Source organism: Rutidosis leptorrhynchoides, chromosome 4 (genome assembly GCF_046630445.1).
Source record: "Rutidosis leptorrhynchoides isolate AG116_Rl617_1_P2 chromosome 4, CSIRO_AGI_Rlap_v1, whole genome shotgun sequence".
Lineage (NCBI taxonomy): Eukaryota > Viridiplantae > Streptophyta > Magnoliopsida > Asterales > Asteraceae > Rutidosis > Rutidosis leptorrhynchoides.
Window position 1 is genome coordinate 354,524,838 of NC_092336.1, and position 26,848 is coordinate 354,551,685.

Genomic DNA, 26,848 nt, shown 5'->3' on the forward strand with positions numbered 1-26,848 from the left:
ATAAATGGTGCAATTCATTTGTTCATTCCGTCTTGTTGTTACATCACATTTGTTTTTTGTTTTGTCGTCAAAATTAATATCTTTTGCTGAACTTAATGCCAGTCTTTGAAAGTGCGATGTTTTACCCTGTTTTGTACATGAGATAAACTACAAACATATATATATATATATACATATTTTTGAAGTTGGGTATATTACCCCACATTCAAAAATTATTAAAAATCTAATAATAAAAGTTAGAAAATTATAAAAACTATTATATTATCAAAAGAAATATTAAAAGTATAAAATTACAAGTTACCAAATAAATAAAAATAGGCATAAAAGAAAATTAGGGTTGATGAGGATGGTGCTAGTAGGGATCCCATTCACAGCCGTATGTGCTGTAGAATGCTTGAGCTGGGTCATATGTAGGGTACGGTGGTCTGGTCTGTATAGTCCAGGGAGGAAATACGGGCATTAGAGTAGGAATGTAGTTTGTATTTATGTGTGCACAATGACTTATGATTTGGTTTTGATGATACTGCCAATCTTGAAATGCTCGTTGTCTAGCCATTTCATACTCATGTTGAGCCATAAAAATTTTCATTTCTGTCATCTGATTCCCCCCTCTCGCATTACCTTGCTGCTGATCTTTTTCGACCTGTGGATGACTCCCTTGATATGGCTGTGCAACATTATTTCTTTTCAATAAAACCTTTGCACCAGCATATACCCGCATATTAATCGGATCACGAGGAAGGGGTACTTGTACTAACTCCCTCCCCCGAGTAATATCCACACCGAGGTACTCGGCAATTAAAGTCACAAAAATACCACCTCCTATAATACTATTGTTTCGTATTCCCTTTATCATTTCCGATAAATAATAACCCACACAATAAGGAATATTTACAAAGCTCTGTGGATCTCTAATACAGATCAGATAAAATAAATCATTTTCATTCACTTTATCTTTATTTCTACCCCTTTGTGCAATAGAGTTGGAAATGAATCTATGGATTACCCTAAGCTCAGCTCTATCTATATCAGTATAAGAATAATGATCCCCACGAAAACGATTATGGCTAGTCATTCTACTCCACAACTCATTCATATCAAAATCCTGATCAACCCTTCTACCATTACTTATCAACTGTCTACAGTCATTAGTTAATAGATCTTCAGGTGTATAAATACACAAAGCTTCAGCCATATCTAATAAAGACATACGGTACATTATTCCTCCTAATAAGAATCTAATAAAACTTCTATCCGTTAAACTAGTTACTTTATCATTTAGTTTAATAGTACTTAATAACTCAACGCACCATTCCTTATACACAGGTCTACGTATAGTGAATAGACTAATCCAATCATTGAAAGTAGAATTACCATACCTTTGTGTAAGTAATTCTATTATTGGCTCGGCCAATCCCACTGTTTCTAATGGTGCCCAATCTATTAACCTGGGTACTTCAACACTCTTGGGTTGCAGAATGTTTAAGTTCCGATGGAATTTTGGATACTCTGTCCAAAATATATCAAAAACTAAGTTCGGGTGTAGATTTGCTTCAACTACTCGTGACAATGGAATAAGAGGGTGCGGTTGATTTTGTTTGTATTGTTCATTAAAATCTTGATCCTCGTCATCTTCATTATAAGTATTAAAGTTTTGTGGCACGGATGAAGATTCACCTCGTTCATTCTGCAAAACACATTAAACAAAAAGGAATTTGTGCGTCCAAAAATGCATTGGTGTTAGCAAAATAACAAATAAAAATAACTAAAATGACATGTTTAATTAGAATCAAATTTATACACATTTTCATATTTTTATCAATTCTATACTTTTTCAAATAAACAAATATGAGAATGTATACAATGTTCATAAGTATGTAACTTCTAAAACATGTCAAAAAGAATCATTATAACAATTAAACGAGTTCCAATTGGCATTCATATCAAATTAATCAAGTTCATTCAATTTTGACTTAAAAAGTCAACAAATTGCCTCAAAAATCATGTTTGTAATCAAAGTTTGGATCAATTAACACCTCAAACATGTTACACTACTTAATTTAGCATCAATTCATAACAAAAATCGGCCATAACTTGTTTATATCAAAAAGCCCCAATTTTACTCAAGAACACAAACCCTAGATTTCTAAAAATTTTGAAGTTTTTGGCTTCAAATCATGTTCAATAGCATCAATCCAGGTTATACAACTATAATATACAAGCAATTTAAATATAATCAAGCTAGAAATCATCAAATTCAAATTAGGTAAAAATTCTATCAAGAACACTACAAATTCGAAATTAAAGGGTGTTTGGATGTAGGAATTACCATTCTTCTTGAAAGGATTCTAGGTAGAAATCTCCACATCGTTATGTAGCAACAAATTTGATGAAAAACGGTGTACAATTGCGATTTTTGGGGTGTTTTTTCGTGAGCTTTTTTTGCAGAATATGTATGGGGTGTGTGTGTGTGAAGAAACTGGTCTGTCGACCAGTTTATCCTTTCTGAATTTTGGTAACTCCACGATCTCGAAGGAATATGCGCTTACAGCTCCGCGATCTTGAAGTGGTTTTTTTTTTAATATAAAAATCTTAACTCATAAAACAAATATTAATTAATTTTTAAAAATTTGTTTCTTTTAAGAATAAGGGCGTTTCAGATCGTTGTCCTAGTTCGTCTCTCGACAAAATTTTAAAATTTGTCATTCTTTAAGCATCGTTTTAAAAGCAAAGATTTTTGGGTTTTTCAAATGTTTTTGGCATACTTTAAATCAAATAAGATTAAAAATAATGATAATAAAATTTTTCGTCCCTCCCTTGGGTAAAGCAATTTCGGTTCAACGACCTAGTCTTCAACTCACGACGAATTTTAAAAATCATATTTTTAACTTAGTGAAATAAAGTAAATTTTTGTTTTTAAATTTACACCAAACTTAAATTTAAAATGCATAAAATTAAAAATTTATATTAATATCATTAATTTTACAAACTTATATTGAGAATATTAATTTTTTAAAAATATTTAAAAACTTAAATATATTGATTTTAAAAATTTACAATAATAATTTAATATTAATTTAAAAACAAGGTAAAAATTAAAAATCTTTTTGGTCTTTTATCCCACTTTAATCAATCAAATATTATCAAAAATATACACCCCTCTTTTCGGTAAAGTAATTTCGGTTCCATAACATAGTTTTACTCCTGACGAATTTTTAAAATATTTTGGGTTGATTGATTAGAGATATTTATACCTTAAGAATAAACGGTAAATTTCGCAGTGATGTAATAAATTTTTGTATTATATCAATAATTTCGGTTTCGCATACCTAATTTTATTGAATACCAATTTAATACTTTATAGCGAATGATTTAGCGTTTATTATCAAAAGGTTAACAGCAATAAAAAAAAAAAAAATAAAAACTGTACATACTTACCTATGAGATAAAATTCTCAGAGACCCGCTTTAGCTGACTCAAAGGAGAGTCGTGTGATTTGGTTTTCCATAGCTACATAAGCGTAACCTCGATTTTTCAATAACTTTTCTTCTAAACATATGAACGGTCCTTCTCTGCATAGAGTAACAAATTCAGTATTTGAATATGTTTGATTGTTCGAACATTTACCTTCGTGTGACCATTTTCCGCATTTATGACATCTTTCAAGGTGTCTGGCTCTTCTTTTTGTTGCGGATTTTGATTTTACTTTACCAAAATGTATCTTATGATGATCTTTCCTGAGTTCTTTCCTCACTTCGTCCATTTTGCCTCTTATTAATGATACCAGTTCAATCGGAAAGATGTTATTATTACGTTTAGTAATCATAGCGTGCATTAGTAGACCATGGTTCAGATCAAAGGAATTCTTCATCTCGTAAAACCTAAAAAAAAATAAAAATTCAGAATGGAGGGAGAAGACTAGTTCTTTAGGGTCTGCTAGGGAAAGACCATTCAGATTCCATTTTTCGAGAACTACACGAAAACATAAAATCTAACTCTAACAAAAATATATATTACCCTTAAAAGATTAGAATCTTCCCACACTTAGTTAGCTGTGGTGTCGAAATTGTGATTAACTTCATCTTCAATTTCCATTGGACCATGTATGTAATGTTTAACTCTGTGACCATTAACTTTAAATTCAATTCCATTTGAATTTATTCACTTTATTGTTCCGTATGGGAAAATTCTTTTGACTATGAATGGTCCAGACCATCTTGATTTCAATTTTCCAGGAAATAGCTTGAATCGTGAATTGAAAAGAAGAACTCGGTCTCCTTCTTTAAATTATTTTGAACTTCTGATTCTTTTATCATGCCATTTCTTCGTTCTTTCTTTATAGATTAACGAATTTTCATATGCTTCATGTCTTAACTCTTCTAATTCGTTTAATTGACTTAACCATAGACGTTCGGCTTCATGCAAATCAAGATTACATGTCTTCAAAGCCCAAAATGCTTTATGTTCAATTTCTACTGGAAGGTGACATGCTTTTCCGTAAACAAGTTTAAAAGGTGTGGTTCCAATTGGAGTTTTGTAGGCTGTTCTAAAAGCCCAAAGTGCATCCTCCAATTTCATGGACCATTCCTTCGGATTTGATCCTACGGTTTTCTCTAGAATACGTTTTAATGCTCGGTTGGTATTTTCAACTTGTCCACTTATTTGTGGATGATAAGCGGTTGAGATTTTATGAGTTACTCCATATCTTTTGAGAACTTTCTCAAGTTGATTATTACAAAAATGAGTACCCAGATCACTTATTAAAGCTTTCGGTGTTCCAAACCTTGCAAAAAGATGTTTTAAGAAGTTGACTACAACTCGTGCATCGTTAGTCGGGAGAGCTTGTGCTTTCGCCCATTTAGATACACAATCAATGGCAACGAGAATGTAGAGATTATTATGAGATTTTGGAAATAGACCCATAAAGTCAATACCCCAAACGTCAAATACTTCACATACTTGAATGACATTTTGGGGCATTTCATCACATTGACTTATTTTTCTAGCCCTTTGACAAGCATCACAGGATTTATAAAGAAGGTGTGCGTCTTTGAAAATTGTAGGCCAATAGAATCCAGCGTCGTAAACTTTTATTGCTGTGAGTTGAGGCCCATAATGCCCTCCTGTTGGTCCTGTGTGACAATGGTTTAAGATTTGACTAGCTTCATCTCCGAATACACATCGGCGTATTATTCCATCGGGACAACTTTTAAACAAATGTGGATCTTCCCAAAAATAGTGTTTTATATCACTAAAGAATTTATTTCGTTTTTGGTACGACAATCATTTTTCAAGGAATCCACATACTAAGTAGTTTGCATAGTCTGCAAACCATGGAATTTCATTATAATCTATCTTTAATAGATATTCATCTGGAAAGTTATCTTGTATGGCCGATTCATTTAGAACTTCTAATTCGGGATTTTCAAGACGAGAAAGATGATCAGCGGCGAGATTTTCTGCTCCCTTTTTGTCTCGGATTTCAATATCGAACTATTGTAAGAGTAAGATCCAACGGATTAATTTTGGTTTAGCATCTTGTTTTGAAAATAGATATCTAAAAGCATAATGGTCAGTATAGACCTCCGTTTTAGCTAAAACGAGATATGAACGAAATTTGTCAAAAGCAAAGACAATAGCAAGGAGTTCTTTTTCAGTAATTGTGTAATTCGTTTGTGCTCCTTGTAACGTCTTACTGGCGTAATAAATAGGTTGAAATCGTTTGTCAATCCTTTGTCCTAAAACGGCTCCCATTCCAAAATCACTTGCATCGCACATGAGTTCAAACGGTAGATTCCAATTTGGAGTTATCATGATCGGCGCATTAGTGAGTTTTTCTTTAAGAATATTAAAAGATTTGATGCATTCATCTGAAAAGATGAATGGGGCATCCTTTTCTAGGAGTTTATTCATAGGAGTGACAATTTTAGAAAAATCTTTTATGAAACGTTGGTAAAAACCGGCATGCCCTAGAAAACTCCTAACTCCTCTAACATTGGTGGGATGTGGAAGTTTAGAAATTACATCTACTTTAGCTCTATCCACTTCTATTCCTTCCTTTGAAATTTTATGACCAAGAACGATGCCTTCTTTAACCATGAAATGACATTTCTCCCAATTAAGAACTAGATTTGATTGCTCGCATCTAATAAGCATCCGTTCAAGATTAACTAGACATGTTTCAAAAGTATCACCGAATACTGAAAAGTCATCCATGAAAACTTCCATGCATTCTTCTATCATGTCGTGAAAAATTGCCATCATGCACCTTTGAAAGGTTGCAGGGGCGTTGCAAAGTCCAAATGGCATGCGTTTGTAAGCAAAAGTACCATAAGGGCATGTGAATGTGGTTTTCTCTTGATCCTCGGGTGCTATTGGAATTTGAAAGTATCCGAAAAAACCGTCAAGAAAACAATAGTAACTGTTTTCGGCTAATCTTTCCAACATTTGATCAATGAAAGGTAAGGTAAGGGAAAGTGATCTTTTCTGGTGGCGTCATTTAATTTTCTATAATCAATACAAACACGCCATTCTGTTACAGTCCTAGTAGGAATAAGCTAACTTTTTTTCATTTATGATGACAGTCATGCCACCCTTCTTAGGCACGCATTGAACTGGGCTTACCCATGGACTATCAGAGATTGGATAAATTAAATCTGCATCTAGCAGTTTAATAATTTCTTTCTTAACAACATCTTGCATATTAGGATTTAGTCTTCGTTGGCGTTGCACATAGGTTTTATGGCCTTCTTCCATAAGGATTTTATGTGTGCAATACGAAGGACTTATGCCTTTAATGTCATGAATCTTCCATGCAATAGCTGATTTATGAGCTTTTAGCACAGAAATGAGTCGAGAATTTTCATTTTTCGTAAGAGAAGACGATATTATTACAGGTAATTCAGATTCACCATGTAAATAAGCGTATTCCAAATGGTTTAGAAGTGGCTTTAACTCTAATGTCGGTGGTTCTTCTATCGATGATTTGTATCGATATCTGTCTTCCTCTTTTAGTATTTGAAGTTCTTCTGTTGTTGGTTCATAATCATTAGCCATGAGTGTAGCTAACATTTCAGTTTCATAAATTCGTTCAGTTCCTTCTCCTAAACAACATTATCATGTTCCTTGTAATTCTGGAAATTCTTCTAACAATTCTGCATGTGAATCTATAGTTTGAATGTAATAACATGTATCATCTGCAGATTGCGGTTGTTGCATGGCTCTATCAACAGAAAAGGTAACACTCTCGTCCTCTATACTTAGGGTCAGTTTCTTACCGAACACGTCTATTATTGCTTTAGCCGTGTTTAAGAATGGTCTTCCTAATATGAGAGGAACTTGTAACGTCCTCCCAATAGGGTCTGGAAGAAACGTCACTAATATTAAAACATACCAACATATTATAAATAACGAGAACAATACTAAATGATGAATTTAACTTTAATGAGTACGCAGCGGAAAATGAAATGTCGTTACAATGACAGGAATAACAATAACGTAAATGTTCACATGCAGAAGTAATAAATGCGATATCTCTTGATCCTATGTCCAAGTAGCATCACATAAGCAGTAAGTATAAGAGCTTGAATCAAACAGCACCTGAGACAAAACATGCTAAAGTGTCAACCAAAAAGGTTGAGTGAAGTTCATAGGTTTAACAAAACGTTTGACCGTTGTTTTAGACCATAAGATTTAATTTGTAAAGTTGATCTCCCGCAGGATAAAAAAGTTATGCCAATGCGTGATATTTAGACTAAACGTTCAAGTTTGCCCCATGACAAGTTGTGTCTGTCCTTGTCGGTTTAATTTCATTATCAAGTAATACAAAGACTTAGTCAAATGTATCGGGGACGTTACTCCCGATAGGCCTACCCCCAATAATTAAGCATGCAACATCAATTAAAAATGTCACTGTAGGGACTTAGTCGGACATAGCCGGGTATAGCATAGTTTAACAGTTTGGTACTTGTGTCTAAATTGTAAAAAGTAAAAACAGCATGTGTCTCACCCTAAGTAAAGTAAGTAAGTTTGCTAGCAATAAAGAGGGGCTATGAATTCATCTTAGTAAGTAGAGAGAGAGTTATTCCTCGAAATAAAGAGTTGAACGAGTGAGCAGGAAAGTCAACCTATTGACATTTAAGAGTAGTTAAGTGTTTTGCCCATGTTTAAGTTTAAGTATGTGTTTAAGTATAGTTTGTTTTACTAAGTTTCTATTCCTAGTAAGTTACTATTTTTTATAAAGTTTCCATTTTTAGAAAGTTTCTTATTTTACTAAGTTTCTATGACTAGAGAGTTTCTACTTTTATCAGTGTTTTCCATTTTAGGATACTTTCCGTATTAGATAAGCTTCCAATCACCCCTTTCCCTTCGAATGGCTAATTTAGATCTAGGGGCTTGAGCCATAGGACCCTTTAAATCAGAAATCCAAACCCTCTGCCTAGAATCTCATAGAAACCATTCGTCAAGAAAGTTCGAAGATCTATACATCTCTAATACATATCCCAAAATGTTTTTATGTTACAATATAAGTAGTAGGTTATAGGTGCTAGTAATAGTAATAGTGTATACATGTTATAAATTTTATTTTTAATTGCATATAATTTATAACATTATTTACATGTTTCGGTAAAAATAATAACTGAAGTAAAAAGTAAAAAGTAAAAAGTAAAAAGTAAAAAGTAAAAAGTAAAAAAAATAAAAAGTAAGAAAAGAATACTTACTAGTAGTAATTCTTCAAATAGAGAATGAGAGAAATTTTGGTGTGAGTTTGAATGAGAAATGAGGGGTATTTATACTTGAAAAAATTAGGTAAAAAGAATAAAATAATTAAAAGAAAAAGAAATATTTTAATTCTTAATGAGATTTTAAAATTAAAAAGTATTAAATGTTAGGTCATGGGATAATGCACAAAATAAAATAATAAAAGTAGTTTTTCCATTACAATTTTTAATTAAAAAGTAATTTATTTATTTATTTATTTATTTATTTTTTTTCATTTATTTTAAGGATTTTTTTTATATATAAATAAACAAATTGATTTAATGCTTTTCCAAGAATATTTGTCAATAATATTTTACTTTATTTTTTTTATTTATTTAATAAATACAAATTTTGCATAAAAATAATAAATAATTCGGTATTTTGTATTTTTAATAATAATTATGATTTTAATTATTAAACTATAGTTTTAGTAAGTTTGTAAATATTATTACATTTATATATAATTGGATTTATTATATAGTTAAATATATAATACATTAACTAAATAATAAAAGTGATACAAAGTTTATATACTTAGTTAAATTATGTCAAATTATATAAATTAATAATATATTATTTATTTAAGCGTACATTGTTGACTAAAAATTACTATTCGGTCAATATTTAATTGTATATAACAACCCTTAATACATATAGTCAGACATATAACCCTAGGGTTAATTCAGTAATTTAGAAGTCGAAAAGTGAGGGTTGTTACAGTACCTCCCCGTTAATAAAAACTTCGTCCTGAAGTTTTAGGTAGACTTCTCGGATGCATCAGCGGTTGAGAAGAGATTGGGATATTTCTGTTTCATTTGGTCTTCACGTTCCCAGGTATACTCGGGGCCACGTTGTGAATTCCAACGGATCTTAACAATAGGTAAGGTGCTTTGTTTTAAGCGTTTAGCAGATCGGTCCATGACTTCTACGGGTTCCTCTATGAAGTGCATTTTATCATCAATGCGAATGTCATCTAAAGGAATAATGAGAGTGTCATCAGCGAGACACTTTTTAATATTCAAGACATGAAATACATCGTGTACGCTGCTAAGTTCAGCAGGTAATTCTAATCGATAAGCCACGGGTCTGATCCTTTCAGTAATCTTGAAGGGTCCAACAAAACGCGGACTTAGTTTGCTTCGTTTACCAAAACGAACGACGCCTTTCCAAGGGGATACTTTCAACATGACTTTGTCACCAACTTGGAATTCCAAATCTTTCCGACCTTTATTAGCATAGCTCTTCTGTCGGCTGCGGGCAGTTTCTATTCGTTTCTTAATCTGAACTATCTTTTTGGTTATCTCGTGTATGATTTCAGGACCAGTTTACTGTCTGTCCTCTAATTCATCCCAGCACAGTGGGGATCTACATTTTCATCCGTATAAGGCCTCAAAAGGTGCAGCCTTAATACTTGAGTGGTAACTATTATTGTAAGAGAATTCAACCAAAGGCAAATGTCTATCCCAGCCTTTGACGAAGTCGATAACACAAGCGCGAAGCATATCATCCAATGTTTGAATGGTTCGTTCACTTTGACCATCGGTTTGCGGATGATAAGCAGTACTCATATCGAGTTGAGTTCCAAGAGCAGTTTGTAAGGATTTCCAGAATCTGGAAGTGAATCTACTGTCGCGATCGAATATGACTGATATAGAAACACCATGACGAGAGACAATTTCTTTGATATACATTTGTGACAATCTCTCCATCTTGTCGGTCTCCTTGATCGGTAAGAAATGAGCAGATTTAGTAAGACAATCTACTATGACCCATATAGTATCATTGCTACTAGAAGTCTTGGGCAATTTAGTAATAAAGTCCATAGAAATACATTCCCACTTCCACTGCGGAATATCGGGTTGTGTCAACAGACCAGAAGGCTTTTGATGTTCAGCCTTGACTTTCAAACAAGTGAGACACTTACTAACATAAGTAGAAATGTCGGCTTTCATATTAGGCCACCAGTGGAATTCCTTCACATCGTGGTACATCTTACTGGAACCCAGATGAATAGAATACCTAGTCTTATGCGCTTCATCCAAGACTAGTTCACGAAGATTACCGAAGTGAGGAACCCAAATTATGTTGCCAAAGTACCGTGTACCATTAGCTTTCACTTGGAGTTGGTTCTCGAAATCGATAGGTCCTTCACCTTCAATAAGTGTTGGTTTAATAGCTTCCAGTTGAGCTTCGCAGATTCGTGATATAAGATTTGATTTGATTTTCAGGTTTAAGGCACGAACACGTTTAACATCATTTTTTCGACTGAGGGCATCGGCAACTATGTTTGCCTTGCCAGGATGATATTCCATCTTACAGTCATAATCGTTCAATAACTCGAGCCATCGGTTTTGCCTCATATTCAGCCGTTTTTGATCAAAGATGTGTCGAAGACTTTTATGGTCAGTATACACCGTAAACTGGGTACCATATAGATAATGTTTCCATATCTTTAATGCAAATACCACGGCACCTAACTCAAGGTCGTGTGTGGTATAGTTCTCCTCGTGTTTCTTCAACTGTCTAGATGCGTAGGCAATAACCTTTTCACATTGCATTAAAACACAACTAAAGCCTTGCTTTGAGGCATCGCAGTAAACAACAAAATCGTCAGTACCTTCAGGTAAAGATAGAATCGGGGCTGTGGTCAACTTTTCTTTCAGAATCTTGAAAGCAGATTCCTGTTCTTCGGACCACTCAAACTTCTTCCCTTTTTGAGTTAGCTTCGTAAGAGGTTTGTCAAGAAGGGAAAAATCCTTTATGAATCTCCGATAATAACCGGCAAGTCCCAAAAATTGATGAATATGCTTCGCAATCTTTGGTATCTCCCAGTTCTGGATAGCGGTAATCTTAGCTGGATCGACATGTATTCCATTACTATCAACAACGTGTTCGAGGAATTGTACGGTTTTCAGCCAAAACTCGCACTTAGAAAACTTAGCATAGAGTTGTTCCTTTCGTAAGAGTTCAAGAATCACACGCAGATGTTGCTCATGTTCCTTCTCACTCTTAGAGTAGATCAAAATGTCATCAATGAAAACAATGACGAATTTATCGAGATAAGGTTTGCAGACACGGTTCATGAGATCCATGAAAATGGCAGGAGCATTGGTCAAACCAAAAGGCATGACACAGAATTCATAGTGCCCATAATGAGTGCGAAAAGCAGTCTTAGGAATATCAGATTCCTTGACTCTAAGTTGGTGATATCCGGACCTCAAATCAATCTTTGAATAAATAATTGACCCTTGAAGTTAGTCGAATAGATCATCAATACGTGGCAACGGATAACGGTTCTTGATAGTAAGCTTGTTAAGTTCGCGGTAATCAATGCACATCCTTAACGTACCATCCTTCTTTTTAACAAATAGAATAGGAGCTCCCCATGGGGATGAGCTTGGACGAATGAAACCTTTATCCAATAGTTCTTGGAGCTGGTTGGAAAGTTCCTTCATTTCGGAAGGTCCTAAACGATACGGCACTTTAGCAATAGGAGCAGCACCAGGAGTTAAATCAATTTGAAATTCAACTTGTCGAGGAGGTGGAAGACCAGGAAGACCTTCCGGAAACACATCGGGAAAGTCTTTAACCACTGGTACATCTTCAATACGCTGCTCTTTCGATTCAATCATCTTAACGTGAGCTAGAATAGCTGGAGAACCTTTCTTAAGGTATTTGCGAGTTTTAATACAGGAGATGATGTTGAGATTGAAACCACTCTTTTCACCTTGGATGATGAGAGTCTCTCCATTTCCCAATGGAACATGAACAGTTTTATCATAACACATGATATAAATAAAACACTTTATTTTATTAAGGAACTAGGCATTAAATAAGCCTTAATACACGATTCGGAATTAGAAATAGTTTTAAGGCATAGCCTTTACATAGATGAAAAAATAGGAAAGATAACTAAAGATTATTAAGATTGAAATAATCTTCATATCTCTTCTTTTCGTCCTCAAACTGCTTCATCACTTTTTCCATGTTATTCTTCACAAGTTTCTCTAACCTTTCGGTTTGAGAGTCAAGAGACTCTTTGATAAACTTATCATATCGCTCGTTCTTCCCTTTTTGCTTTTCGTAGAGATATTCGAGATTGTCATAAAGGTTAGTAACATGACTGTTAACGACATTGATGTCGTATTCCCTTAGGGCAAGTTGCTTATCGACTCGGCTTCTATCCATTTTCATTCGGAAGTTAACATCCTCCTGGAGATGAGCAAGTGATTGCTTTCCCCAACGAGTGTTGCGTTCTTCCTCGTACTTTAGGAGCCTTAATTCTTTTCTTAGTTCAACATTTTCCTCCACCAACTTCTTAATTTCGCGGTCCTCCTCATCCATACGGACCTCCACTCTCGCCATGTGGCGAAGCAAACCCTCATACTTAGCAGCATCATTATAAGAAGAAGATCAGACTCTTTTCCTTGACGGACTAGTTTCCTCAGGACGTTTCCCCTTGTCTTCAGTTTTCGGGGTCGGGCAGTGATCGGGAGAATTAGGTAAAGTATCCGGACTATAGTTTGGTGAACGAGGACCACCAAAGCCATAAGGTGGACTTTGGGCTGGTCTTTCAGTGGAAGACCATTTAGTATCTTCTTCGGTCGGCTTGAAAAGAGCCATTTTGTTCGCTTGATGAAAATTAGACATTCTAACATTAGGAAAGAGACTTTGTAGCATTTTAAGCCAAGATTATCAAAGCAAGGTTGTTAAGATTATAAGGTAATCCTAAGTGCTTTAAGTCTAAGGCAGGAAAGGTTATAGTTTCCTAGATTGCTAAGGCACCCTAGCTAACAAGTAAGGCACACATAAAAATGCAATCCTGGTTCTCTATAACAGCCTGGTTAAGCTCTGATACCAATCTGTAACGTCCTCCCAATAGGGTCTGGAAGGAACGTCACTAATATCAAAACATACCAACATATTATAAATAACGAGAACAATACTAAATGATGAATTTAACTTTAATGAGTACGCAGCGAAAAATGAAATGTCGTTACAATGACAGGATTAACAATAACGTAAATGTTCACATGCAGAAGTAATAAATGCGATATCTCTTGATCCTATGTCCAAGTAGCATCACATAAGCAGTAAGTATAAGAGCTTGAATCAAACAGCACCTGAGACAAAACATGCTAAAGTGTCAACCAAAAAGGTTGAGTGAAGTTCATAGGTTTAACAAAACATTTGACCGTTGTTTTAGACCACAAGAATTAATTTGTAAAGTTGATCTCCCGCAGGATCAAAAAGTTATGCCAATGCGTGATATTTAGACTAAACGTTCAAGTTTGCCCCATGACAAGTTGTGTCTGTCCTTGTCGGTTTAATTTCATTGTCAAGTAATACAAAGACTTAGTCAAATGTATCGGGGACGTTACTCCCAATAGGCCTACCCCCAATAATTAAGCATGCAGAATCAATTAAAAATGTCACTGTAGGGACTTAGTCGGACATAGTCGGGTATAGCATAGTTTAACAGTTTGGTACTTGTGTCTAAATTGTAAAAAGTAAAAACAGCATGTGTCTCACCCCAAGTAAAGTAAGTAAGTTTGCTAGCAATAAAGAGGGGCTATGAATTCACCTTAGTAAGTAGAGAGAGTTATTCCTCGGAATAAAGAGTTGAACGAGTGAGCAGGAAAGTCAACCTATTGACATTTAAGAGTAGTTAAGTGTTTTGCCCATGTTTAAGTTTAAGTATGTGTTTAAGTATAGTTTGTTTTACTAAATTTCTATTCCTAGTAAGTTACTATTTTTTATAAAGTTTCCATTTTTAGAAAGTTTCTTATTTTACTAAGTTTCTATGACTGGAGAGTTTCTACTTTTATCAGTGTTTTCCATTTTAGGATACTTGCCGTATTAGATAAGCTTCCAATCACCCCTTTCCCTTCGAATGGCTAATTTAGATCTAGGGGCTTGAGCCATAGGACCCTTTAAATCGGAAATCCAAACCCTCTGCCTAGAATCTCATAGAAACCATTCGTCAAGAAAGTTCGAAGATCTATACATCTCTAATACATATCCCAAAATGTTTTTATGTTACAATATAAGTAGTAGGTTATAGGTGCTAGTAATAGTAATAGTAATAGTGTATACATGTTATTTATTTTATTTTTAATTGCATATAATTTATAACCTTATTTACATGTTTCGGTAAAAATAATAACTGAAGTAAAAAGTAAAAAGTAAAAAGTAAAAAAGTAAAAAGTAAAAAGTAAAAAAATAAAAAGTAAGAAAAGAATACTTACTAGTAGTAATTCTTCAAATAGAGAATGGGAGAAATTTTGGTGTGAGTTTGAATGAGAAATGAGGGGTATTTATACTTGAAAAAATTAGGTAAAAAGAATAAAATAATTAAAAGAAAAAGAAATATTTTAATTCTTAATGGGATTTTAAAATTAAAAAGTATTAAATGTTAGGTCATGGGATAATGCACAAAATAAAATAATAAAAGTAGTTTTTCCATTACAATTTTTAATTAAAAAGTAATTTATTTATTTATTTATTTATTTATTTATTTATTTTTTTCATTTATTTTAAGGATTTTTTTATATATAAATAAACAAATTGATTTAATGCTTTTCCAAGAATATTTGTCAATAATATTTTACTTTATTTTTTTTATTTAATTAATAAATACAAATTTTGTATAAAAATAATAAATAATTTGGTATTTTGTATTTTTAATAATAATTATGATTTTAATTATTAAACTATAGTTTTAGTAAGTTTGTAAATATTATTACATTTATATATAATTGGATTTATTATATAGTTAAATATATAATACATTAACTAAATAATAAAAGTGATACAAAGTTTATATACTTAGTTAAATTATGTCAAATTATATAAATTAATAATATATTATTTATTTAAGCGTACATTGTTGACTAAAAATTACTATTCGATCAATATTTAATTGTATATAACAACCCTTAATACATATAGTCAGACATATAACCCTAGGGTTAATTCAGTAATTTAGAAGTCAAAAAGTGAGGGTTGTTACAGAACTCGAGAATCTTCTTCCATGTCTAGAATAACAAAATCTATTGGAAATACTAAAGTACCAACTTTAACTAGCATGTTCTCCATTATCCCTCTAGGATATTTTACTGATCGATCGGCTAGTTGTATGCTTATTCGTGTTGGTTTCAATTCTTCGAGGTCTAGTTTAGCGTATAATGAATACGACATTAAATTTATACTAGCACCTAAATCTGCCAATGCTTCTATTGAACTAAGACTACCCAGAAAACATGGAATTGTGAAACTTCCTGGATCTGAGAGTGTTTCTGGTATCTTATTCAACAGTACTGCAGAACAATTAGCATTCATAGTAACAGCCGAGAGTTCTTCCATTTTCTTTCTATTTGTGATTAGATCTTTCAAGAATTTACCATATCTAGGCATTCCTGAAATCACATCAATGAAAGTAAGATTTACATTTATTTGTTTAAACATATCCAAGAATTTGGATTGCTCGGCTTCAAGTTTTTCTTTTCTCATTTTACTCGGATAAGGAAGTGGTGGTTGGTATGGTTTAACATAAGGTTTAGCCTTAACTGTGTTATCTTCATTAACCTTTTCAACTACCGGTTATGTTTCCTTATCTTGCTCAGGTTTTTGTTCTTGTGGAGTAGGAATAGAGTCATCAGAAATTACAGGTATTTTCAGTGGTTTAAGTGTAATACCACTTCTTGTGGTAATGGCTTTAGCTGTTTCATTCCGGGAGTTAGCATTTGTATTGCTAGGTAGACTTCCCGGTTTTCTTTCACCTATTAACCTTGCTAGGTTACTCACTTCTTGTTCCAGATTTTGGATAGAAGCTTGTTGATTTCTAAATGCTTGAGCATTTTGTTCATTGGTTTGTTTCTGAGATGTTAAAAATTGAGTTTGAGATTCAACTAGCTTCGACATCATATCTTCTAAATTTGGCTTTTTATCATCGGTTTGTGGTGGTTTATTTTGAAAAATAGGTCTTTACTGGTTGTAAGTATTATTGGATACTTGTTGATTGCTAGGACCTTGTTGGTTATTGTATGGAACATTTCGGTTATAATTCTGATTTTGATTGTAGATTGGTCTTGGCGGTTGATAATTATTCTGATAATTATTTCCAGGCCTTTGGTTCATGTATGAAACATTCTCTATTTGTTCCATTGTTTGTTCAATACTGAGACAATCTTTTGTCAAATGTGGTCCTCCACACTGCTCACAACTAATTCGTATTGAGTGAATATCTTTAGTCATCTTTTCCATTTGTCTCTCGACAACATCTATCTTTGCAGACATGGAATCAAAGTCATGGATAGAATCGGCTCTAGCTGCTTTAGATGATCTAACGATATCTTTTTCTTGGTGCCACTCATGTGAGTGGGAAGCAGTGTTATCAATAATTTTGTAAGCTTCAGTTGCGGTTTTCTTCATAATGGAACCACCAGCTGCTATATCGATGTCTTTTCTTGTAGTGATGTCGCATCCTTGGTAGAATATTTGTACTATTTGATAAGTGTCTAAACCATGTTGCGGACATCCTCTCAACAACTTTCCAAATCTTGTCCACACCTCATATAGAGTTTCATTTGGCTTCTGTGTGAACGTAACAATTTCTCCTTGAAGTCTCACGGCTTTAGATGCCGGGAAGAATTGTTTAAGAAAATTTTCAACTAAGACATCCCATGTATCAATCGCCCCTTCAGGTAACGATTCTAACCAATCTTTGGCTTCTCCCTTTAAAGTCCAGGGAAATAACATGAGATAGATCTGTTCATCTTCAACTTCTCTGATTTTAAATAGTGTACAGATCCTATTAAAGGTTCGAAGATGTTCGTTTGGATCTTCCTTCGGCGCACCACTAAATTGGCATTGATTAGTTACCATGTGTAGGATTTGTCCTTTGATTTCATAATCTGGCGCATTAATGTCTGGTTGAGTAATTGCGTGACCTTGGCCAGTGCATTTAGCTCGCATTCGGTCTTCCATACTTAGAGGTTCCAGATTTTCCATGATTGAATTTGTTGAATCTGAATCACTAGAGGATTCTGACTGAATAGTTTCTTCCTCAACAATCTCTGGATGAGTGATTTGTAGTTCAGGAGGAATGATTAGTGGTTCAGGATCTCTGAATTGTCCCTGAATATCCTCCGAATTCTCAATTGTGAGGTCGGGTTCAAAAAATGGATTATCGGAAATTTGAATTGGAGTACTTGGTCGACTGGATGACGATTCTAAAGAAAAATCAACGGCGACAATATTGGCTAGATGTCTTGATCGAGTTACAGGTGGTGAACGTATAAAAGGTGGTGAACGTTTTGCTCGGTGCATTCACAGAATATCCTATTAGTTTTTTTAAAAAGATAAAAAATTATATAAGTTATCAAATTAATAGACTTTTCTGCTTTTGTCCATATTTCGAATAGCCAAAAGATGTAGCAGGGAGCCAGAACCCTTTAAATTGGAAGCTCACAACTCAGCCACTAACAAATCCAACTATTACTACGAAGCAGAAAATTTGGATGTCTATCAATTTAACCGCTTAAAATAATTTTTTTGTTGAAATTTTAAAGAAAAGAAAATTCTATGTCCTAGAAACTAGAGCAGCGAGAAATAAGAAAGAAAAAGAGTGCGTCGAAAAACGTCGAAAAATAAAAGGTCGAAAAATAAGAATAAGAAATTAGCGTGTCGAAACTTAAAAGTCTAAAAATAAAAATTAAAAGTTGCGTCTAAAGGTATTAAAGCTTAGAGAAATTCTATATCCAAAACGGCAATAACTTAAAAAGGTACTAAAATATATTAAAAACTAAAGCGATAAACAACGTCGTAAAATTCTAAAGCGTCTAAATCTTAATCTAAAGAAAAAACACTTAAGGGATTTTACGGCAAATCTTAGAAATCTAAAAATAAAAATAACTACGGCAAAATACTAAGTTACGAACGAAAAATATACAAATATTACAAAAGATATGAAATATAGAAATAAAATTTAAAGTTAAAAAAACATAATTTTTATAAAAATATAATTTTTATATTATTATTTTATAAAAGTATTAACTTTATAAAGATGTGCAGGTTCAGAATCTGATGTAGGCTGAATTTCGTGCAGGATTTTTTTATTTATTTATTTTATATATAGCGTTTCGCTTTCGGCGTTTAAGAGTCCCCGGCAGCGGCGCCAAAAATACTTGATGTGTGCAGAGGTGTATACGAAACAGTTATATTTTTACTACAAAATACTATTAAATACGATACAATTTTACACAAGTTATTTATTTATTTATAGAGTGGATATACCTAAACCTTGCTACAACACTTTTAGGCAGTGTACCTAATCGTACAGTAGTGTAATTTTTAATAAGTCCGGTTCATCCACAGGGAACTAGCCAAGTTTAACGCTCTATTTTTTTAAAACTATACTTGTATATATATATATATATATATATATATATATATATATATATATATATATATATATATATATATATATATATCTAAGTAGTATTTTTATTATAAAAAGGGGATTTTTACCGTTTAATTACCGGTTTGTCGATTTTAAAACTTTAGTCGTAGTTAAAACCTAATGTAAAATATTAAAAATAAAAATAACTTAATTTAAAGCGTAAAGTAAATGACGATAATGAAATTGCGATAAAAGTGCGATAAAATGACGATAAATGAAATTGCAATAATTAAAAGTACGATAATTAAAAGTGCAATAAATAAAATGACAGTAAATAAAAGTGCGATGAAATATGAAATAAAGGAATTATACTTATTTAAACTTTCGTAATCATGATGTTTGACGTGTTGATTTTAATTTATTACCATAGGTTAATTGTCCTTTGTCCTGGATTATTCGGTATGTCCATATGGTTTTGTCCATAATAGTCCATCAGTCATAATTATAAAGTACGAGGATCTTTGTCAAATTAATCTTATTCCTGAAGTCAAATATTCCAACTAATTGGGGATTCGAACTGTAACAAGGTCTTAATACTTTGTTTAATGAATACACTAGGTTATCGATTGTGTGTAAACCAAGGTCTTAATACTTTGTTAACAATTACACCAATTACCCTTGAATGTAATCCACCCCTGTTTTAACGAGTCCATTAACTATTAATCCATTCCCGTGTCCGGTAAAATGAACGATAATTTGTATTTATAGATATCCCGCCCACCGTACTCGATAAAGCGTATGTGGTTATATATAGATACGTCAAATTGTAACCTTTATATTAAATTAACGAGGTATCATTTAGTTAATATAAAGCCCATTAATAGCCCATAGTCTAATTTCCACAAGTGTCGTTCTTTTGTCCAAACCCCAATTATGGTACAAAGCCCAATAACCCCGTCTTTAATATTTAGCCCAACATCACGATTACTTCGGCATTAAATAAGCATAATAATAACTTAGCTACGAGACATTAATTTAAAAAGGTAGAACATAACTTACAATGAGTAATAATAGCATAGCGTTACACGGACAGAATTTTGACTTACAAACTTAAAACATTCGCTAACATAACCTTATTATTATTAAACTTAAATTAAAATTAAAATTAAAATTATATATATATATATATACATATATTTTTACGTAAGAGGAAAGAAAGAAAAGGGGTGAAGGATTTGACAGAATGCTCGAGCTTTTATAGGCCAATTGTGTCCTGGTTTACTCCGCGATCTCGAAGCTTTTCTCCTTTATATCTCCGCGATCGCGGAACTCTTGTATCCAGCTCATCTAGGTAATTTGAACGTGGACTGCTTAATATTTTATAATATAATATATATAATTAATTATATATTATATTATATTCTTGTGCATAGTTGACTTGTAATTTTTTGTCCGTTGCGTCGCACGTTAATAGTTGGTTCATGTCTCGGTTCCGGATTTTCAAACGCCTTTTTGTATAATTTAATATCTTGTACTTTGCGTTTCGCGTCTTGTATTCTTGTAATTTTTAGACGTTTCTTATCAATAAATTGAACCTCTTGGATTGTACTTTGTACTTTTGAGCTTTTTGGTCGTTTGCGTCTTCAAATCGTCGAATCTGTCTTTTGTCTTCACCTTTTATTATTTAAACGAATATCACTTGTAAATAGAACAATTGCAACCAAAAGCTTGTCTTTCTTGAGGGATAATGCTATGAAATATATGTTCGTTTTTAGCATTATCACTTCCATTGATTGATCTCTTAGATTGATAAACTCATCTTGATTATTGAAAGATAAGTTAGAATTGTTGAATTGAATGCAGTAAACTAGTGTAATTAGACTTAACAATTAATCCAGTCAATTGAGTAGGTAATTGTGAAGCTAAAAAGGGACACCGATTTATCTTTCAACTGAATCACCATTTTGAGTAATTAAATTAATTGATTGTGTTCTTCAGAAGCGTGTAGGAAACTAGCGTGAAAAACTTACACTTTCATAATTGAATTAGTATCTAAGTGCGAGAAACTAACTTACTTTACTAATTAATTTAACGGTTTAAGTTAAAGCAATCTGGATCCTAGGGAATTAAATCTAAGTGGATACCTTGTCATCTCTGAATTTTCATTTATTTACTTCGCATTAATTAGTTTTAAATCTATTTGAATCAAAACCCCCAATCTAATAGAATAATTACTAGTTCTATATTCTTAAATTCAACTGCTCCCTTGAGTTAGTTGCTCATTTGTGTGAAGTTAATTAATAGGTTTATTTTAATTTAAATAGGTGTATAAATCACACATCATTGACACTTCATGTGCCAAGCTTGTTAATGCTGAACTTAATTATGTTGCCACCATTGCTCATTCGGATGCTAAGCCTGTCGAACTTCTCCAGCTTGTTGCCGAGCAAGGTGATGAATAGCCTTTGATGTCTCTTGTATGTTTTACTAACAATCTTGTGGGTTTCCTTTTGAATCTTGTCGTAATGTGTTAGTTGTGCTTCTGTACACTGTTCTATTTGCGGCATGCATGCATATGATCTATGGAATGGGTGCTTTTAAACAATTGCATATTGTGGCCTAAGTGCCCTAATTAATTTCATGCTTGCTTATTGCTTTGTTTGCATGTTTATGAATTTGTAAGTTATTTTATGAAAATGACTAACTAAGTCGTAAAGGGTGTTAGGCTCCTTTATAGGGGTCTATTACGCCTTTATGTCCTTTTATTGTATTCATCACATAATACTTCATAGAGCTATGATTAGCTTAGGTTTTGATCCTTGTTTTTTACAAGTTGTAAGGGTATCTCCTTGAGGATCCTTGGTAGAGGTCTAATTTAGCTTAGGAGTGCCTCTTGGGCCACCGTCACTTTTTATAGTAACTTCGTAGACATCTTAGGCTTGCCTCTTGGGCCAACATCGCATTTTCTACAAGTGAATGAGGTGTTCCTCTTGGGAATCCTTTGTAAATGTGTAAATAGCTTAGGCGTGCCTCTTGGGCCACCGTCGCATTTTCTACAAGTAAATGAGGTATTCCTCTTGAGAATCGCTTGTAGATGTGTAAATAGCTTAGACGTACCTCTTGGGCTACCATCGTAGTTTTACAATAGCTCGGTAGATAGCTTAGGGGTGCCTCTTCGGCTACCATCACATTTTCTACAAGTAAATGAGGTATTCCTCTTGGGAATCCTTTGTAGATGTGTAAATAGCTTAGGCGTGCCTCTTGAGCTACCGTTGCAGTTTTACAATAGTTTGGTAGATAGCTTAGGCGTGCCTCTTGGGCCACCGTGGCATTTTCTACAAGTGAGTGAGGTATTCCTATTGGGAATCCTTTGTAGATGTGTAAATAGCTTAGGCGTGCCTCTTGGGCTACTGTTGCAGTTTCACAGTAGTTTGGTATATAGCTTAGGCATACCTCTTGGGCCACCGTCGCATTAGTGAATGAGGTATTCCTCTTGGGAATCCTTTGTAGATGTGTAAATAGCTTAGGCGTGCCTCTTGGGCTACCGTCGTAGTTTTACAATAGCTTGGTAGATAGCTTAGGCGCGCCTCTTAGGCCACCGTCACATTTTCTACAAGTAAATGAGGTATTATATGCAGACATTCGTTTTTGCCAAAAATAGTAGAATTTACTTGAAGCTTCTCTTGTTGTAGGAAGCCTATATGCTTTAACTACTCTTTACAAATATTTCCTACTGAATATGAACAAGAGCTTAGAAATAAAACCTTCGCAGATTAATTCTAATCCAGGTACGAGGAATCTATTTTCCCATTGTAGTTTCTTGCCTGTATGATCCATTGCCATTGGCTTCAGAGATAACATACAGACCTTCCCAAATGGGGCCTAATTTTCCTTCGTACTATACCTTACTTGTACTTTTGAGTCCAAAACGTGATGTCTGACCTTGAATGTTGAGGGCTTAACTCGTTTGTTATAGTATTTCTCGATGGTTTTCTTTTAGGCGACTTCCCTAATCAGGGCATCTTCTCTTCTCTCCTCCATCAGGTCAAGGTTGAGACGAAGATTTTCTTCGTTTTCTTCAAGGTTGGCGGTTTAGCTAGTCAGTACTTGTATTTCGGCGGGTAATACCACTTCTGTTCCATACACCAATGTAATAGCTTCTGAGCATCGTTTCTGGTCACAGATTGCGTCATGACCCGTTCTGTCGCGTCACGACTCCTGTCTGTTTCTAGTGGACTGTTTTGTAAATAAATTAAATTAAGTTTGGGGACTAAATTGCAATTTTGCATGGCCGGGTTGGAAAGAGATTTAGCAGATTTTGAGACTATTTCCTCTCATTTTTCATCTCTTCAAACACACACACACACACACACACATCTTAGTGTGAGAAATTCCTAGTGAGAGAATTCTTAGATATTGTGAAGCAGAAGCTCAATCCAACCCAAATTGCAGTTCAATTTCGTTGATAGTGCTATCCAGTGTTGTTATACACTTAAGGTAAGAACCCTAACTTAATTTCTATGTGCAAATTTCGGATTTGGTTGGGGTTTTGTTTGAGGTTGAGTTTAAAACCCGATTTCTTGAGAAATTGGGATTCTTTCATGTATGATTTAGGTGTATAAACCCTAGCTTATGATTTTTGGTTTGAATGACGACTTTGCAAGCCTATGACCTTGCAAAAGCTAGATGTTCACTAGAACACTTGTAAATTGGTGGATTTTGGAACTAGATCACCAACTATTAGTGGTTTAGGGTGTTAAGTCATTATCTTGACTTGGTTTGGGGCCAAATGCAAAATGGGTTGAAATTGCACTTGGGGTGTTTTGGGTTGTAAGAGCTATAGTTGATTATAGCTTGTTATGTGTAATTGGATTAGGTGACTTGAATTAATTTGTGTTAAACCTTCTTGCAAACTGCAGAATCTGTCCTAGCTTAAGGTCGCGTCGTGAATCATAAGGCCGCGTCGCGACTTATAGTGTAAATTGGGTGCCGAGCTTGATAAGTATTTCTGGGCATCTGCCACAGTGGGAGGTCGCGCCGCGACCGACAAAGTCACGACGCGACTTAGTGCTGAAATAGGTGGTCAGTTGTGGTTTTTAGTTCGGCATTCAAAATACACTTGGGACCGCGTCGCGACCAGAACGGACCGCGACACGAGGGTGACCTAAAAAAATGTAAGTCGTTTTCTGTTACGGGTTGGAGTCGTTTCAGGTGGTATCAGAGCGTGACCTAAGGGATCTAGGTGACCTTAGGATGGGTGCCTATACTTAGGTTGAATTTGTGTGTTTGTGCATGACTTGTCGGGTTACGGGACCATTCGGTTATTGTTGAGGCTTTAGTGCGTGTGTTTATTGGTTATGTGTAGTTGATAACATCAAGTGAGATAGTCGTTGTATCAAGCAGTTTGATAGGATGTGCGAGTGTATTAATGATTGGCCACCATTAGTACGGTCACACGTCTTGTTAAACGAATGAAGTATGACGAGTGTCAAGCGAGATGGGGATTGTTAAGTGTGTGGTTTAATTACGATATGTTATCTAATATACTTTATTCTTTAGATTGAAGAAGAGAACCCGACCTAATCAAGAAGGTCCGAGGAATGACGATGAGCTAACGGCTAAGATAGAGGCCGCACTAGAAAACTATTCCGTTGTTTTCACCGAGAAGGTTAAGGAAGTGTTCCAATAAACGGCTGATGAGTAAATCACCGACTTTGTGATGACCCGGAGATTTTCGACCAAATTTAAACTTATTCTTTATATGTTTCTGACACAATAAGCAAAGTTGGTAATGATTGAGTCTCGAAAACTTTGGAACAGTTACATGAATGCATTTGCCCTTTTGACCATTCTCGACAATTCATGAACAATAACTTGTAAATAGTTATGTATGTATATGTAATTATATATAATTGGAAATTGGAATAATAAACTGAAACATTATATGTTGTCGTATTTAAAATTTATTTATGTAAAATAAAATAAAAATAAGATACTATAATAATTATTATTTAAAGCATAACTATATATAAATAAAGTATATTAAAAATAAATATTAGATGAATCTTTTGATCAAATTTCATACAGTTAATAACCTGAATAAATAAATGGACTTAATATAAAAATTTGAGATTTATCCGAAGACTTTTATATGTTAACTGGTTAGCAATGGACACGATATAATACTTCGTGAATTGAAAGTAGGACAAGAGCAGGCGGCTAACTATTTCACCCACTATAATCCGTGACTTTTGTTTGGATTATTGATTTGTTTCTTGTATATGTAAGCCTTATAAAGATATACTTATATATTTATGCATATGGAAATATAGCCACACACAAACACATCCCCTCAATCATTCGTTTAATGTATTTGATTACTTGCTTTCTGTTTTCAATTTCTTTAATCCACTAACATATATTATACATATAGATAGAGAGAACACTATCTAAATCCTATATACATATGCACTGCATAACTCACTCCACAACCATCCTTCTCGATCACCACGGTTATCATCTTCTCCATCCAAACAACCCTTATTGACTACCCTAACTCCACCACCTACGGTCCTCACCATCATAATTCATCAGCTACAACCACAATCTCCTCTCACTCACTCATGATTTAGTTTGAGAATACTCGCCAATAAAAAAACATCATTTAACCCTTTGATTTAAAGCTGATATGTTCCTGTACAAAATGAGAAAACACCACTAACGTTATTGTTGCCATGGTTTGGTCAAACTACATCAGACTATCGTTATTGCTATTACTACCAAATAACCTATTTTCGTTTACTCCAACACCCACGTTCATCTTCAGCATCTAGTCGACCACCATCACCATGATCTTCCATCACCAACCTTTACAACTATAGAACTACCAAGGACCACGTTTGTTCACCACAATCCCACCGTGAACTGTCTCTCTCTCTCCCTCTCTCATATTTCTACTCAAACCCACAATAAACTAAACACTAACACCATTGATCCATCACCATTTGAAACCCATTTAAGCACCACAATAACTCGTTAAGCTGCAAGTTACTAGTCTTCTGTTTATGTTAAGAACCGATTCATTACCACTTCAATTCACCACAAACCGAACAATCAACATGCTTCCCTCCGTTTTCTGTTTCTTGTCACGAACCAACAATCACCCTCATCTATTAATGTTTCTCACTTCTCTTACATCTGTTTCTTTTTTTCTGTTTTTCTGTCTTGAACCCAACAAACACCCCTAACCGAATCACCTCTACTACTCCATAATCCCCCTTTTAATCACTGATTAGCCACCATCGTAAAACATCTTTTCCCTCTATCTCTCCTGTTCATGTTTATAGAACATCACCAATACCTCGTGTATTGTTGCTGCTGCAGTACTTTTGCTGTTTTCCAAGTCCTATCATAATATAAATATAGATGATGAGGTCGTACGTGAATTAATAATGATATAATGTTTTGCTCTGGTCAGTTTTTATAATAGAAAAAGAAGTATGGCCGACAAGAAATAAATCAATCAAACCACTTTCAAATAAATCAATTCGTTTGATATTACACCCGTTTGATTTTGGGCCATTTATAGTTAATGGACTCGAAATATAAGTTTTACTTGTTGGGCCATAAATAACCGTTGGGCTGTAACAATAACCTATTTGTTTTCTGTTTTTAACCCAACCCCAA